The following is a 14237-nucleotide window of genomic DNA, read 5'->3' on the forward strand; positions in this document are numbered from 1 at the left end:
TTCACAAAATCGCTTCCCGTTTGCATATCAAATAAATACATATACACATACACACCTTTTTTAAACGCATACTTCCCACCATGCTTCCATCCACTTGCCACTGATTAGTGGCTTTCTGTTTGTGCAAAAGTGGATGAAACAGAGAGAGCAATCACATAAGTAAACGGTCCAACCCATGGCAGCTTAGTGTGTACCCTTAGTGTGTAGCCAAGTGAATGGCTCATTAATAAGCCACTGTGTTACAAAGATGGGCCCTTGGGCTATAGAGGGGGACTTTTCCCTGAGGAAATTTGCTTAGGCTCAGGGATTCTTGTGATAAGCAAGAAAAATACTTAGGTGCACTTCATGTGTAAACAGCTCTCTGTCGTAGTCAAACTTAGCCTATAGCAAATTGGTCCAAATCAAAACAAAGGAATCCATCTTTGTGTGTGAGAGGAGAGTGTCTCTTTTGCAATACAAATTCAAACAGCCATTCCTTAGCTACACCAATGTAACACAAAAGATGCATGGTCCTAAACTTCCATTTTAAGTTGACTTACCTCTACTGAAGGAAAAGTCACAAAACATGACGAGTGTTTAATGATGCTCACCAAAAATACTAACGTTGAGTGCTGTTTCAACCAAAATATACATAAAAGAGGTTTACCACCAACTATCTGAAAATAGTTTATGCTAAAAAAGCATCAAGAGGATAGGACACAGAAAACAGAGCAAACAATAAACACGAGCAACAGGGTGCAACCAGAAGCACTTTCCAATCTGATACATTTCTTTCCCAAACCTACCTATTGCATTGACAAACTACAAGTGGACAACACAAGTGGCTTGAGTAGCTCAGTTGGTAGAGCATCAGACTTTTAATCTGAGGGTCCAGGGTTCGAGTCCCTGTTCAAGTGCCACACTATGGATGTAGCAGGAAATACAGGTGCTGTGCAAGCTCTTGAATTGCTTCCTTACATTGGACAGCAGTGCTAAAACTGCTACATTTCACACCTGTTACCAGCCAGTTCTTTTGCTCTTGCAACAATGTCCTGGCCCATTCCTCTCAACTGTACCACATGAATCAATAACAGCCCATTGTCAATAAAAAAAGATCTTTTGGAAGCAGAAATAGCTCAGCTGGGAGAGCGCTAGACTGAAGATCTAGAGGTCCTTGGTTCAATCCCGAGTTTCAGCAATCACGTACTTCTCCGTTTACATTTAATACTCAATCACATCAATACTCGTATGTTAAATGTGTGCGATTCCCACTCTTACCATGATCTCAAAAGCTCTCATTCCTGGCATTTTCCTGGAATTTCCCATTTCCTTTATCCAACAATGCCACTTATTCACAAAATCGCTTCCCGTTTGCATATCAAATAAATACATATACACATACACACCTTTTTTAAACGCATACTTCCCACCATGCTTCCATCCACTTGCCACTGATTAGTGGCTTTCTGTTTGTGCAAAAGTGGATGAAACAGAGAGAGCAATCACATAAGTAAACGGTCCAACCCATGGCAGCTTAGTGTGTACCCTTAGTGTGTAGCCAAGTGAATGGCTCATTAATAAGCCACTGTGGCACAAAGATGGGCTCTTGGGCTATAGAGGGGGACTTTTCCCTGAGGAAATTTGCTTAGGCTCAGGGATTTTTGTGATAAGCAAGAAAAATACTTAGGTGCACTTCATGTGTAAACAGCTCTCTGTCGTAGTCAAACTTAGCCTATAGTAAATTGGTCCAAATCAAAACAAAGGAATCCATCTTTGTGTGTGAGAGGAGAGTGTCTCTTTTGCAATACAAATTCAAACAGCCATTCCTTAGCTACACCAATGTAACACAAAAGATGCATGGTCCTAAACTTCCATTTTAAGTTGACTTACCTCTACTGAAGGAAAAGTCACAAAACATGACGAGTGTTTAATGATGCTCACCAAAAATACTAATGTTGAGTGTTGTTTCAACCAAAATATACATAAAAGAGGTTTACCACCAACTATCTGAAAATAGTTTATGCTAAAAAAGCATCAAGAGGATAGGACACAGAAAACAGAGCAAACAATAAACACGAGCAACAGGGTGCAACCAGAAGCACTTTCCAATCTGATACATTTCTTTCCCAAACCTACCTATTGCATTGACAAACTACAAGTGGACAACACAAGTGGCTTGAGTAGCTCAGTTGGTAGAGCATCAGACTTTTAATCTGAGGGTCCAGGGTTCGAGTCCCTGTTCAAGTGCCACACTATGGATGTAGCAGGAAATACAGGTGCTGTGCAAGCTCTTGAATTGCTTCCTTATATTGGACAGCAGTGCTAAAACTGCTACATTTCACACCTGTTACCAGCCAGTTCTTTTGCTCTTGCAACAATGTCCTGGCCCATTCCTCTCAACTGTACCAAATGATTCAATAACAGCCCATTGTCAATAAAAAAAGGTATTTCAGAAGCCGAAATAGCTCAGCTGGGAGAGCGCTAGACTGAAGATCTAGAGGTCCTTGGTTCAATCCCGAGTTTCGGCAATCACGTACTTCTCCGTTTACATTTAATACTCAGTCACATCAATACTCGTATGTTAAATGTGTGCGATTCCCACTCTTACCATGCTCTCAAAAGCTCTCATTCCTGGCTTTTTCCTGGAATTTCCCATTTCCTTTATCCAACAATGCCACTTATTCACAAAATCGCTTCCCGTTTGCATATCAAATAAATACATATACACATACACACCTTTTTTAAACGCATACTTCCCACCATGCTTCCATCCACTTGCCACTGATTAGTGGCTTTCTGTTTGTGCAAAAGTGGATGAAACAGAGAGAGCAATCACATAAGTAAACGGTCCAACCCATGGCAGCTTAGTGTGTACCCTTAGTGTGTAGCCAAGTGAATGGCTCATTAATAAGCCACTGTGTTACAAAGATGGGCCCTTGGGCTATAGAGGGGGACTTTTCCCTGAGGAAATTTGCTTAGGCTCAGGGATTCTTGTGATAAGCAAGAAAAATACTTAGGTGCACTTCAGGTGTAAACAGCTCTCTGTCGTAGTCAAACTTAGCCTATAGCAAATTGGTCCAAATCAAAACAAAGGAATCCATCTTTGTGTGTGAGAGGAGAGTGTCTCTTTTGCAATACAAATTCAAACAGCCATTCCTTAGCTACACCAATGTAACACAAAAGATGCATGGTGCTAAACTTCCATTTTAAGTTGACTTACCTCTACTGAAGGAAAAGTCACAAAACATGACGAGTGTTTAATGATGCTCACCAAAAATACTAATGTTGAGTGCTGTTTCAACCAAAATATACGTAAAAGAGGTTTACCACCAACTATCTGAAAATAGTTTATGCTAAAAAAGCATCAAGAGGATAGGACACAGAAAACAGAGCAAACAATAAACACGAGCAACAGGGTGCAACCAGAAGCACTTTCCAATCTGATACATTTCTTTCCCAAACCTACCTATTGCATTGACAAACTACAAGTGGACAACACAAGTGGCTTGAGTAGCTCAGTTGGTAGAGCATCAGACTTTTAATCTGAGGGTCCAGGGTTCGAGTCCCTGTTCAAGTGCCACACTATGGATGTAGCAGGAAATACAGGTGCTGTGCAAGCTCTTGAATTGCTTCCTTATATTGGACAGCAGTGCTAAAACTGCTACATTTCACACCTGTTACCAGCCAGTTCTTTTGCTCTTGCAACAATGTCCTGGCCCATTCCTCTCAACTGTACCAAATGATTCAATAACAGCCCATTGTCAATAAAAAAAGGTCTTTTGGAAGCCGAAATAGCTCAGCTGGGAGAGCGCTAGACTGAAGATCTAGAGGTCCTTGGTTCAATCCCGAGTTTCGGCAATCACGTACTTCTCCGTTTACATTTAATACTCAGTCACATCAATACTCGTATGTTAAATGTGTGCGATTCCCACTCTTACCATGCTCTCAAAAGCTCTCATTCCTGGCTTTTTCCTGGAATTTCCCATTTCCTTTATCCAACAATGCCACTTATTCACAAAATCGCTTCCCGTTTGCATATCAAATAAATACATATACACATACACACCTTTTTTAAACGCATACTTCCCACCATGCTTCCATCCACTTGCCACTGATTAGTGGCTTTCTGTTTGTGCAAAAGTGGATGAAACAGAGAGAGCAATCACATAAGTAAACGGTCCAACCCATGGCAGCTTAGTGTGTACCCTTAGTGTGTAGCCAAGTGAATGGCTCATTAATAAGCCACTGTGGCACAAAGATGGGCTCTTGGGCTATAGAGGGGGACTTTTCCCTGAGGAAATTTGCTTAGGCTCAGGGATTCTTGTGATAAGCAAGAAAAATACTTAGGTGCACTTCATGTGTAAACAGCTCTCTGTCGTAGTCAAACTTAGCCTATAGCAAATTGGTCCAAATCAAAACAAAGGAATCCATCTTTGTGTGTGAGAGGAGAGTGTCTCTTTTGCAATACAAATTCAAACAGCCATTCCTTAGCTACACCAATGTAACACAAAAGATGCATGGTCCTAAACTTCCATTTTAAGTTGACTTACCTCTACTGAAGGAAAAGTCACAAAACATGACGAGTGTTTAATGATGCTCACCAAAAATACTAACGTTGAGTGCTGTTTCAACCAAAATATACATAAAAAAGGTTTACCACCAACTATCTGAAAATAGTTTATGCTAAAAAAGCATCAAGAGGATAGGACACAGAAAACAGAGCAAACAATAAACACGAGCAACAGGGTGCAACCAGAAGCACTTTCCAATCTGATACATTTCTTTCCCAAACCTACCTATTGCATTGACAAACTACAAGTGGACAACACAAGTGGCTTGAGTAGCTCAGTTGGTAGAGCATCAGACTTTTAATCTGAGGGTCCAGGGTTCGAGTCCCTGTTCAAGTGCCACACTATGGATGTAGCAGGAAATACAGGTGCTGTGCAAGCTCTTGAATTGCTTCCTTACATTGGACAGCAGTGCTAAAACTGCTACATTTCACACCTGTTACCAGCCAGTTCTTTTGCTCTTGCAACAATGTCCTGGCCCATTCCTCTCAACTGTACCACATGAATCAATAACAGCCCATTGTCAATAAAAAAAGGTCTTTTGGAAGCCGAAATAGCTCAGCTGGGAGAGCGCTAGACTGAAGATCTAGAGGTCCTTGGTTCAATCCCGAGTTTCGGCAATCACGTACTTCTCCGTTTACATTTAATACTCAGTCACATCAATACTCGTATGTTAAATGTCTGTGATTCCCACTCTTACCATGCTCTCATTCCTGGCTTTTTCCTGGAATTTCCCATTTCCTTTATCCAACAATGCCACTTATTCACAAAATCGCTTCCCGTTTGCATATCAAATAAATACATATACACATACACACCTTTTTTAAACGCATACTTCCCACCATGCTTCCATCCACTTGCCACTGATTAGTGGCTTTCTGTTTGTGCAAAAGTGGATGAAACAGAGAGAGCAATCACATAAGTAAACGGTCCAACCCATGGCAGCTTAGTGTGTACCCTTAGTGTGTAGCCAAGTGAATGGCTCATTAATAAGCCACTGTGGCACAAAGATGGGCTCTTGGGCTATAGAGGGGGACTTTTCCCTGAGGAAATTTGCTTAGGCTCAGGGATTCTTGTGATAAGCAAGAAAAATACTTAGGTGCACTTCATGTGTAAACAGCTCTCTGTCGTAGTCAAACTTAGCCTATAGCAAATTGGTCCAAATCAAGACAAAGGAATCCATCTTTGTGTGTGAGAGGAGAGTGTCTCTTTTGCAATACAAATTCAAACAGCCATTCCTTAGCTACACCAATGTAACACAAAAGATGCATGGTCCTAAACTTCCATTTTAAGTTGACTTACCTCTACTGAAGGAAAAGTCACAAAACATGACGAGTGTTTAATGATGCTCACCAAAAATACTAACGTTGAGTGCTGTTTCAACCAAAATATACATAAAACAGGTTTACCACCAACTATCTGAAAATAGTTTATGCTAAAAAAGCATCAAGAGGATAGGACAAAGAAAACAGAGCAAACAATAAACACGAGCAACAGGGTGCAACCAGAAGCACTTTCCAATCTGATACATTTCTTTCCCAAACCTACCTATTGCATTGACAAACTACAAGTGGACAACACAAGTGGCTTGAGTAGCTCAGTTGGTAGAGCATCAGACTTTTAATCTGAGGGTCCAGGGTTTAAGTCCCTGTTCAAGTGCCACACTATGGATGTAGCAGGAAATACAGGTGCTGTGCAAGCTCTTGAATTGCTTCCTTACATTGGACAGCAGTGCTAAAACTGCTACATTTCACACCTGTTACCAGCCAGTTCTTTTGCTCTTGCAACAATGGCCTGGCCCATTCCTCTCAACTGTACCACATGAATCAATAACAGCCCATTGTCAATAAAAAAAGCTCTTTTGGAAGCCGAAATAGCTCAGCTGGGAGAGCGCTAGACTGAAGATCTAGAGGTCCTTGGTTCAATCCCGAGTTTTGGCAATCACGTACTTCTCCGTTTACATTTAATACTCAGTCACATCAATACTCGTATGTTAAATGTGTGCGATTCCCACTCTTACCATGCTCTCAAAAGCTCTCATTCCTGGCATTTTCCTGGAATTTCCCATTTCCTTTATCCAACAATGCCACTTATTCACAAAATCGCTTCCCGTTTGCATATCAAATAAATACATATACACATACACACCTTTTTTAAACGCATACTTCCCACCATGCTTCCATCCACTTGCCACTGATTAGTGGCTTTCTGTTTGTGCAAAAGTGGATGAAACAGAGAGAGCAATCACATAAGTAAACGGTCCAACCCATGGCAGCTTAGTGTGTACCCTTAGTGTGTAGCCAAGTGAATGGCTCATTAATAAGCCACTGTGTTACAAAGATGGACTCTTGGGCTATAGAGGGGGACTTTTCCCTGAGGAAATTTGCTTAGGCTCAGGGATTCTTGTGATAAGCAAGAAAAATACTTAGGTGCACTTCATGTGTAAACAGCTCTCTGTCGTAGTCAAACTTAGCCTATAGCAAATTGGTCCAAATCAAAACAAAGGAATCCATCTTTGTGTGTGAGAGGAGAGTGTCTCTTTTGCAATACAAATTCAAACAGCCATTCCTTAGCTACACCAATGTAACACAAAAGATGCATGGTCCTAAACTTCCATTTTAAGTTGACTTACCTCTACTGAAGGAAAAGTCACAAAACATGACGAGTGTTTAATGATGCTCACCAAAAATACTAACGTTGAGTGCTGTTTCAACCAAAATATACATAAAAGAGGTTTACCACCAACGATCTGAAAATAGTTTATGCTAAAAAAGCATCAAGAGGATAGGACACAGAAAACAGAGCAAACAATAAACACGAGCAACAGGGTGCAACCAGAAGCACTTTCCAATCTGATACATTTCTTTCCCAAACCTACCTATTGCATTGACAAACTACAAGTGGACAACACAAGTGGCTTGAGTAGCTCAGTTCGTAGAGCATCAGACTTTTAATCTGAGGGTCCAGGGTTTGAGTCCCTGTTCAAGTGCCACACTATGGATGTAGCAGGAAATACAGGTGCTGTGCAAGCTCTTGAATTGCTTCCTTACATTGGACAGCAGTGCTAAAACTGCTACATTTCACACCTGTTACCAGCCAGTTCTTTTGCTCTTGCAACAATGGCCTGGACCTTTCCTCTCAACTGTACCACATGAATCAATAACAGCCCATTGTCAATAAAAAAAGCTCTTTTGGAAGCTGAAATAGCTCAGCTGGGAGAGCGCTAGACTGAAGATCTAGAGGTCCTTGGTTCAATCCCGAGTTTTGGCAATCACGTACTTCTCCGTTAACATTTAATACTCAGTCACATCAATACTCGTATGTTAAATGTGTGCGATTTCCACTCTTACCATGATCTCAAAAGCTCTCATTCCTGGCATTTTCCTGGAATTTCTCATTTCCTTTATCCAACAATGCCACTTATTCACAAAATCGCTTCCCGTTTGCATATCAAATAAATACATATACACATACACACCTTTTTTAAACGCATACTTCCCACCATGCTTCCATCCACTTGCCACTGATTAGTGGCTTTCTGTTTGTGCAAAAGTGGATGAAACAGAGAGAGCAATCACATAAGTAAACGGTCCAACCCATGGCAGCTTAGTGTGTACCCTTAGTGTGTAGCCAAGTGAATGGCTCATTATTTAAGCCACTGTGTTACAAAGATGGGCTCTTGGGCTATAGAGGGGGACTTTTCCCTGAGGAAATTTGCTTAGGCTCAGGGATTTTTGTGATAAGCAAGAAAAATACTTAGGTGCACTTCATGTGTAAACAGCTCTCTGTCGTAGTCAAACTTAGCCTATAGCAAATTGGTCCAAATCAAAACAAAGGAATCCATCTTTGTGTGTGAGAGGAGAGTGTCTCTTTTGCAATACAAATTCAAACAGCCATTCCTTAGCTACACCAATGTAACACAAAAGATGCATGGTCCTAAACTTCCATTTTAAGTTGACTTACCTCTACTGAAGGAAAAGTCACAAAACATGACGAGTGTTTAATGATGCTCACCAAAAATACTAACTTTGAGTGCTGTTTCAACCAAAATATACGTAAAAGAGGTTTACCACCAACTATCTGAAAATAGTTTATGCAAAAAAAGCATCAAGAGGATAGGACACAGAAAACAGAGCAAACAATAAACTCGAGCAACAGGGTGCAACCAGAAGCACTTTCCAATCTGATACATTTCTTTCCCAAACCTACCTATTGCATTGACAAACTACAAGTGAACAACACAAGTGGCTTGAGTAGCTCAGTTGGTAGAGCATCAGACTTTTAATCTGAGGGTCCAGGGTTCGAGTCCCTGTTCAAGTGCCACACTATGGATGTAGCAGGAAATACAGGTGCTGTGCAAGCTCTTGAATTGCTTCCTTATATTGGAAAGCAGTGCTAAAACTGCTACATTTCACACCTGTTACCAGCCAGTTCTTTTGCTCTTGCAACAATGTCCTGGCCCATTCCTCTCAACTGTACCAAATGATTCAATAACAGCCCATTGTCAATAAAAAAATGTCTTTTGGAAGCCGAAATAGCTCAGCTGGGAGAGCGCTAGACTGAAGATCTAGAGGTCCTTGGTTCAATCCCGAGTTTCGGCAATCACGTACTTCTCCGTTTACATTTAATACTCAGTCACATCAATACTCGTATGTTAAATGTGTGCGATTCCCACTCTTACCATGCTCTCGTTCCTGGCTTTTTCCTGGAATTTCCCATTTCCTTTATCCAACAATGCCACTTATTCACAAAATCGCTTCCCGTTTGCATAACAAATAAATACATATACACATACACACCTTTTTTAAACGCATACTTCCCACCATGCTTCCATCCACTTGCCACTGATTAGTGGCTTTCTGTTTGTGCAAAAGTGGATGAAACAGAGAGAGCAATCACATAAGTAAACGGTCCAACCCATGGCAGCTTAGTGTGTACCCTTAGTGTGTAGCCAAGTGAATGGCTCATTAATAAGCCACTGTGTTACAAAGATGGGCTCTTGGGCTATAGAGGGGGACTTTTCCCTGAGGAAATTTGCTTAGGCTCAGGGATTCTTGTGATAAGCAAGAAAAATACTTAGGTGCACTTCATGTGTAAACAGCTCTCTGTCGTAGTCAAACTTAGCCTATAGCAAATTGGTCCAAATCAAAACAAAGGAATCCATCTTTGTGTGTGAGAGGAGAGTGTCTCTTTTGCAATACAAATTCAAACAGCCATTCCTTAGCTACACCAATGTAACACAAAAGATGCATGGTCCTAAACTTCCATTTTAAGTTGACTTACCTCTACTGAAGGAAAAGTCACAAAACATGACGAGTGTTTAATGATGCTCACCAAAAATACTAACGTTGAGTGCTGTTTCAACCAAAATATACATAAAAGAGGTTTACCACCAACTATGTGAAAATAGTTTATGCTAAAAAAGCATCAAGAGGATAGGACACAGAAAACAGAGCAAACAATAAACACGAGCAACAGGGTGCAACCAGAAGCACTTTCCAATCTGATACATTTCTTTCCCAAACCTACCTATTGCATTGACAAACTACAAGTGGACAACACAAGTGGCTTGAGTAGCTCAGTTGGTAGAGCATCAGACTTTTAATCTGAGGGTCCAGGGTTCGAGTCCCTGTTCAAGTGCCACACTATGGATGTAGCAGGAAATACAGGTGCTGTGCAAGCTCTTGAATTGCTTCCTTACATTGGACAGCAGTGCTAAAACTGCTACATTTCACACCTGTTACCAGCCAGTTCTTTTGCTCTTGCAACAATGTCCTGGCCCATTCCTCTCAACTGTACCAAATGATTCAATAACAGCCCATTGTCAATAAAAAAATGTCTTTTGGAAGCCGAAATAGCTCAGCTGGGAGAGCGCTAGACTGAAGATCTAGAGGTCCTTGGTTCAATCCCGAGTTTCGGCAATCACGTACTTCTCCGTTTACATTTAATACTCAGTCACATCAATACTCGTATGTTAAATGTGTGTCATTCCCCCTCTTACCATGCCCTCGTTCCTGGCTCTTTCCTGGAATTTCCCATTTCCTTTATCCAACAATGCCACTTATTCACAAAATCGCTTCCCGTTTGCATAACAAATAAATACATATACACATACACACCTTTTTTAAACGCATACTTCCCACCATGCTTCCATCCACTTGCCACTGATTAGTGGCTTTCTGTTTGTGCAAAAGTGGATGAAACAGAGAGAGCAATCACATAAGTAAACGGTCCAACCCATGGCAGCTTAGTGTGTACCCTTAGTGTGTAGCCAAGTGAATGGCTCATTAATAAGCCACTGTGGCACAAAGATGGGCTCTTGGGCTATAGAGGGGGACTTTTCCCTGAGGAAATTTGCTTAGGCTCAGGGATTCTTGTGATAAGCAAGAAAAATACTTAGGTGCACTTCATGTGTAAACAGCTCTCTGTCGTAGTCAAACTTAGCCTATAGCAAATTGGTCCAAATCAAAACAAAGGAATCCATCTTTGTGTGTGAGAGGAGAGTGTCTCTTTTGCAATACAAATTCAAACAGCCATTCCTTGGCTACACCAATGTAACACAAAAGATGCATGGTCCTAAACTTCCATTTTAAGTTGACTTACCTCTACTGAAGGAAAAGTCACAAAACATGACGAGTGTTTAATGATGCTCACCAAAAATACTAACGTTGAGTGCTGTTTCAACCAAAATATACATAAAAGAGGTTTACCACCAACTATCTGAAAATAGTTTGTGCTAAAAAAGCATCAAGAGGATAGGACACAGAAAACAGAGCAAACAATAAACACGAGCAACAGGGTGCAACCAGAAGCACTTTCCAATCTGATACATTTCTTTCCCAAACCTACCTATTGCATTGACAAACTACAAGTGGACAACACAAGTGGCTTGAGTAGCTCAGTTGGTAGAGCATCAGACTTTTAATCTGAGGGTCCAGGGTTCGAGTCCCTGTTCAAGTGCCACACTATGGATGTAGCAGGAAATACAGGTGCTGTGCAAGCTCTTGAATTGCTTCCTTACATTGGACAACAGTGCTAAAACTGCTACATTTCACACCTGTTACCAGCCAGTTCTTTTGCTCTTGCAACAATGTCCTGGCCCATTCCTCTCAACTGTACCACATGAATCAATAACAGCCCATTGTCAATAAAAAAAGGTCTTTTGGAAGCCGAAATAGCTCAGCTGGGAGAGCGCTAGACTGAAGATCTAGAGGTCCTTGGTTCAATCCAGAGTTTCGGCAATCACGTACTTCTCCGTTTACATTTAATACTCAGTCACATCAATACTCGTGTGTTAAATGTGTGTCATTCCCCCTCTTACCATGCTCTCGTTCCTGGCTTTTTCCTGGAATTTCCCATTTCCTTTATCCAACAATGCCACTTATTCACAAAATCGCTTCCCGTTTGCATAACAAATAAATACATATACACATACACACCTTTTTTAAACGCATACTTCCCACCATGCTTCCATCCACTTGCCACTGATTAGTGGCTTTTGTCAGGGTTCTGACTTTTTCCTTAATAAAGAGAAGAACCACACAGGAGATGAGAACTTTTGCTAGACTTCTGCAGAAGGAGAATCGGTCTGTGACAGTGCGAACTGTCGCAGAGGAGTTCTCCCATCCTAGTGCATGGAGCCTTCTTTTATTGAAAACTGAAGGTTGCAGACATGAATGTGGGTCATTTAATCAGAAACAACAAGAACATCATATTCTCGTATAATCAGAGCTTTTCAAGTCATTGTTTTCTTACTGAAAGATAGAAATGAGACAATCATATTATGGAGATTATAGTGTGCAAGCAAATGATAATTATTTAACTCTAACATCCCTCCCTTTTTATCATTTCAAACACATCATAAACACTATAAGGGGAAGGTAAAAACGTGAATAAATGAGCACATCAGAGGTGGTAGGTGATACATGAGTGTTGATGCGAAAACCTCCAGGGCTAAACTTATACCGTCTGTGTGAAACATTCATTGAGCTGTCAGGGAGGGCAAAACTCATCAACGACTCTGTGCCCCTCAGCAGTCATCTGTAAGGATACGCATGCATCACCAGTCCAAACCTCGGCACAAAAGCGTTAATTAAAGTTACATAGAACCCGAAACAAATCAGGAAATAAAGAGAAGAAAAAAAAAAAAAAATCAAATCAACCAAAAGAAAAACAATAAAATAAATCTGTAAAGACCAGTTTCAACCACGAGCGGATGCGCATTAGGTTAATTGTTGGCATGATGCTGATAAAGTTGGCCTAACAGCGATCATTCATTTGACACATGGAATCAAACAGGTGACAAAAAGAAAAAAAAGAAAAACAACACACAGAGGACCGGAGTGACTAGTTTTATCAGTACACTCCACCAGAAGTAAACCAATAAAGTGGGGACCCAGGCCAGTAGGTGTCAGTCATCTGAGAAGAAATGTGTGATTTAAGGGCCTTGACCTCATTGATGATGTGAATGAGATCTCCAGAGGAAGAGGGAATAAAAGTAAAAGACGAAACCACGAGCAATAGCTGGACCCATGTTAGCTGGTTCGAAGCTCACTGTAGCTGGAAGAGAGGAGTGCTAGAGGAAACACACCAGGGAGCGCCCTTCGCCAGGAGTAGTGTCACACTTCGTAGTTGGACTTCAACCAGGGATGCGTCTCAAACTGTCAGTCTCATATGCTCTCAGCAATTTACAGTGGCTTACGTGAATCCAGGAGGGTCGCACAGCAATTCGTACTGCAGTTAGCATAGCGAGGAGAACCTTGAAGGGTCCCGTCCACCTCGGGTGTGACCAATCAGTCCGTTGAATGGCCTTCGAGTAAAGCAGGTCACCAACAGAGGTCTTCTGGTCGGGGATGCAGAGTCTGTGGGGAGGAGAGAACTGGAGGCAGACTTAATGCGTTCCTTTGTTCTCACAGCTTTCTCCAAACAATCATGTAAATCATCAATGGTTTCAGTAGAGCCAGGCATGAGAGTAGGAAAAAAAAATCAGGAAAAAAATAAAATAAATAAAAATTAAAAAATAAAAATTGTGAAAAAAAACACATTGAAAGTCAAACAGACAAGAACTGCGTCTCATTTCAACAGCAGCATGAACAGGCTGATAACGGTTTGACAAATGGTAATGCTTGGACGGAAGGGAGTGGAGTGTCAGGGTTGTCCGTGATTCGGACCTTGTTTGTTGTTTGGGCATTCTGCTGACCAGTGGCCGTGGCCACCACAGCACCAACAGTCTTCTGAGCGATTAGGGCCTTTTCTTCCCCTGGGATTACCACGTCCTCTGCCTCGCCCACGCCCACGCCCTCGCCCGCGAGGTGTGGGTCCGTGGAAAAACACTGCAGAGTGTGGAAGAGCATCTGAGGTGAAAAACACATCAGGGTTTTTCTTTTCTTTTGTAATTCTTTCAGCGTGACGGGCCCATGTCATGGTTTGTGGTACTGTGCTGTCATCAGATTCAACGTGATGGGTACGAACCCATTCACTAATTTCTGGTCGCAATGCTTTCAGGAGACCATTTTTTAACTCTTGTTGGTAAGCTGAGGCCGGGTCCTCACTGTGTGTAATGCCACTGTGGATCTTAAATTCTTTTTCAAAGCGGAGAGCAAAATCGTCTACCAGCTTCCCTGTTTTTTGGTTTATCCCTGCAAGGTGGGAGTAGTTTGCTTTCTTCCTGAATATTGTTCTAATCCTGCC

At 41.5% G+C, this 14237-nt stretch overlaps 15 non-coding genes across 15 annotated transcripts; all 15 read left to right on the plus strand.

The window, feature by feature from the left end:
* Positions 1-823: 823 nt before the first annotated feature.
* trnak-uuu (transfer RNA lysine (anticodon UUU)) lies at positions 824-896 on the plus strand. Its single transcript has one exon. It is a non-coding gene; the product is annotated as a tRNA-Lys (tRNA).
* A 1257-nt stretch (positions 897-2153) lies between these two features.
* On the plus strand, positions 2154-2226 carry trnak-uuu (transfer RNA lysine (anticodon UUU)). Its single transcript has one exon. It is a non-coding gene; the product is annotated as a tRNA-Lys (tRNA).
* Positions 2227-2434: 208 nt separating this feature from the next.
* Positions 2435-2507, plus strand: trnaf-gaa (transfer RNA phenylalanine (anticodon GAA)). Its single transcript has one exon. It is a non-coding gene; the product is annotated as a tRNA-Phe (tRNA).
* A 976-nt stretch (positions 2508-3483) lies between these two features.
* trnak-uuu (transfer RNA lysine (anticodon UUU)) lies at positions 3484-3556 on the plus strand. Its single transcript has one exon. It is a non-coding gene; the product is annotated as a tRNA-Lys (tRNA).
* A 208-nt stretch (positions 3557-3764) lies between these two features.
* On the plus strand, positions 3765-3837 carry trnaf-gaa (transfer RNA phenylalanine (anticodon GAA)). Its single transcript has one exon. It is a non-coding gene; the product is annotated as a tRNA-Phe (tRNA).
* A 976-nt stretch (positions 3838-4813) lies between these two features.
* Positions 4814-4886, plus strand: trnak-uuu (transfer RNA lysine (anticodon UUU)). Its single transcript has one exon. It is a non-coding gene; the product is annotated as a tRNA-Lys (tRNA).
* Positions 4887-5094: 208 nt separating this feature from the next.
* trnaf-gaa (transfer RNA phenylalanine (anticodon GAA)) lies at positions 5095-5167 on the plus strand. The gene has a single exon. It is a non-coding gene; the product is annotated as a tRNA-Phe (tRNA).
* A 966-nt stretch (positions 5168-6133) lies between these two features.
* trnak-uuu (transfer RNA lysine (anticodon UUU)) lies at positions 6134-6206 on the plus strand. Its single transcript has one exon. It is a non-coding gene; the product is annotated as a tRNA-Lys (tRNA).
* A 208-nt stretch (positions 6207-6414) lies between these two features.
* trnaf-gaa (transfer RNA phenylalanine (anticodon GAA)) lies at positions 6415-6487 on the plus strand. Its single transcript has one exon. It is a non-coding gene; the product is annotated as a tRNA-Phe (tRNA).
* Positions 6488-7744: 1257 nt separating this feature from the next.
* Positions 7745-7817, plus strand: trnaf-gaa (transfer RNA phenylalanine (anticodon GAA)). The gene has a single exon. It is a non-coding gene; the product is annotated as a tRNA-Phe (tRNA).
* A 977-nt stretch (positions 7818-8794) lies between these two features.
* On the plus strand, positions 8795-8867 carry trnak-uuu (transfer RNA lysine (anticodon UUU)). The gene has a single exon. It is a non-coding gene; the product is annotated as a tRNA-Lys (tRNA).
* A 208-nt stretch (positions 8868-9075) lies between these two features.
* On the plus strand, positions 9076-9148 carry trnaf-gaa (transfer RNA phenylalanine (anticodon GAA)). Its single transcript has one exon. It is a non-coding gene; the product is annotated as a tRNA-Phe (tRNA).
* A 966-nt stretch (positions 9149-10114) lies between these two features.
* trnak-uuu (transfer RNA lysine (anticodon UUU)) lies at positions 10115-10187 on the plus strand. The gene has a single exon. It is a non-coding gene; the product is annotated as a tRNA-Lys (tRNA).
* Positions 10188-10395: 208 nt separating this feature from the next.
* trnaf-gaa (transfer RNA phenylalanine (anticodon GAA)) lies at positions 10396-10468 on the plus strand. Its single transcript has one exon. It is a non-coding gene; the product is annotated as a tRNA-Phe (tRNA).
* A 966-nt stretch (positions 10469-11434) lies between these two features.
* Positions 11435-11507, plus strand: trnak-uuu (transfer RNA lysine (anticodon UUU)). Its single transcript has one exon. It is a non-coding gene; the product is annotated as a tRNA-Lys (tRNA).
* Positions 11508-14237: the final 2730 nt, after the last annotated feature.

Source organism: Oryzias latipes, chromosome 13 (assembly GCF_053564925.1).
Source record: "Oryzias latipes strain Hd-rR chromosome 13, Olatipes_Hd-rR_3.1".
Classification (NCBI taxonomy): Eukaryota; Metazoa; Chordata; class Actinopteri; order Beloniformes; family Adrianichthyidae; genus Oryzias; species Oryzias latipes.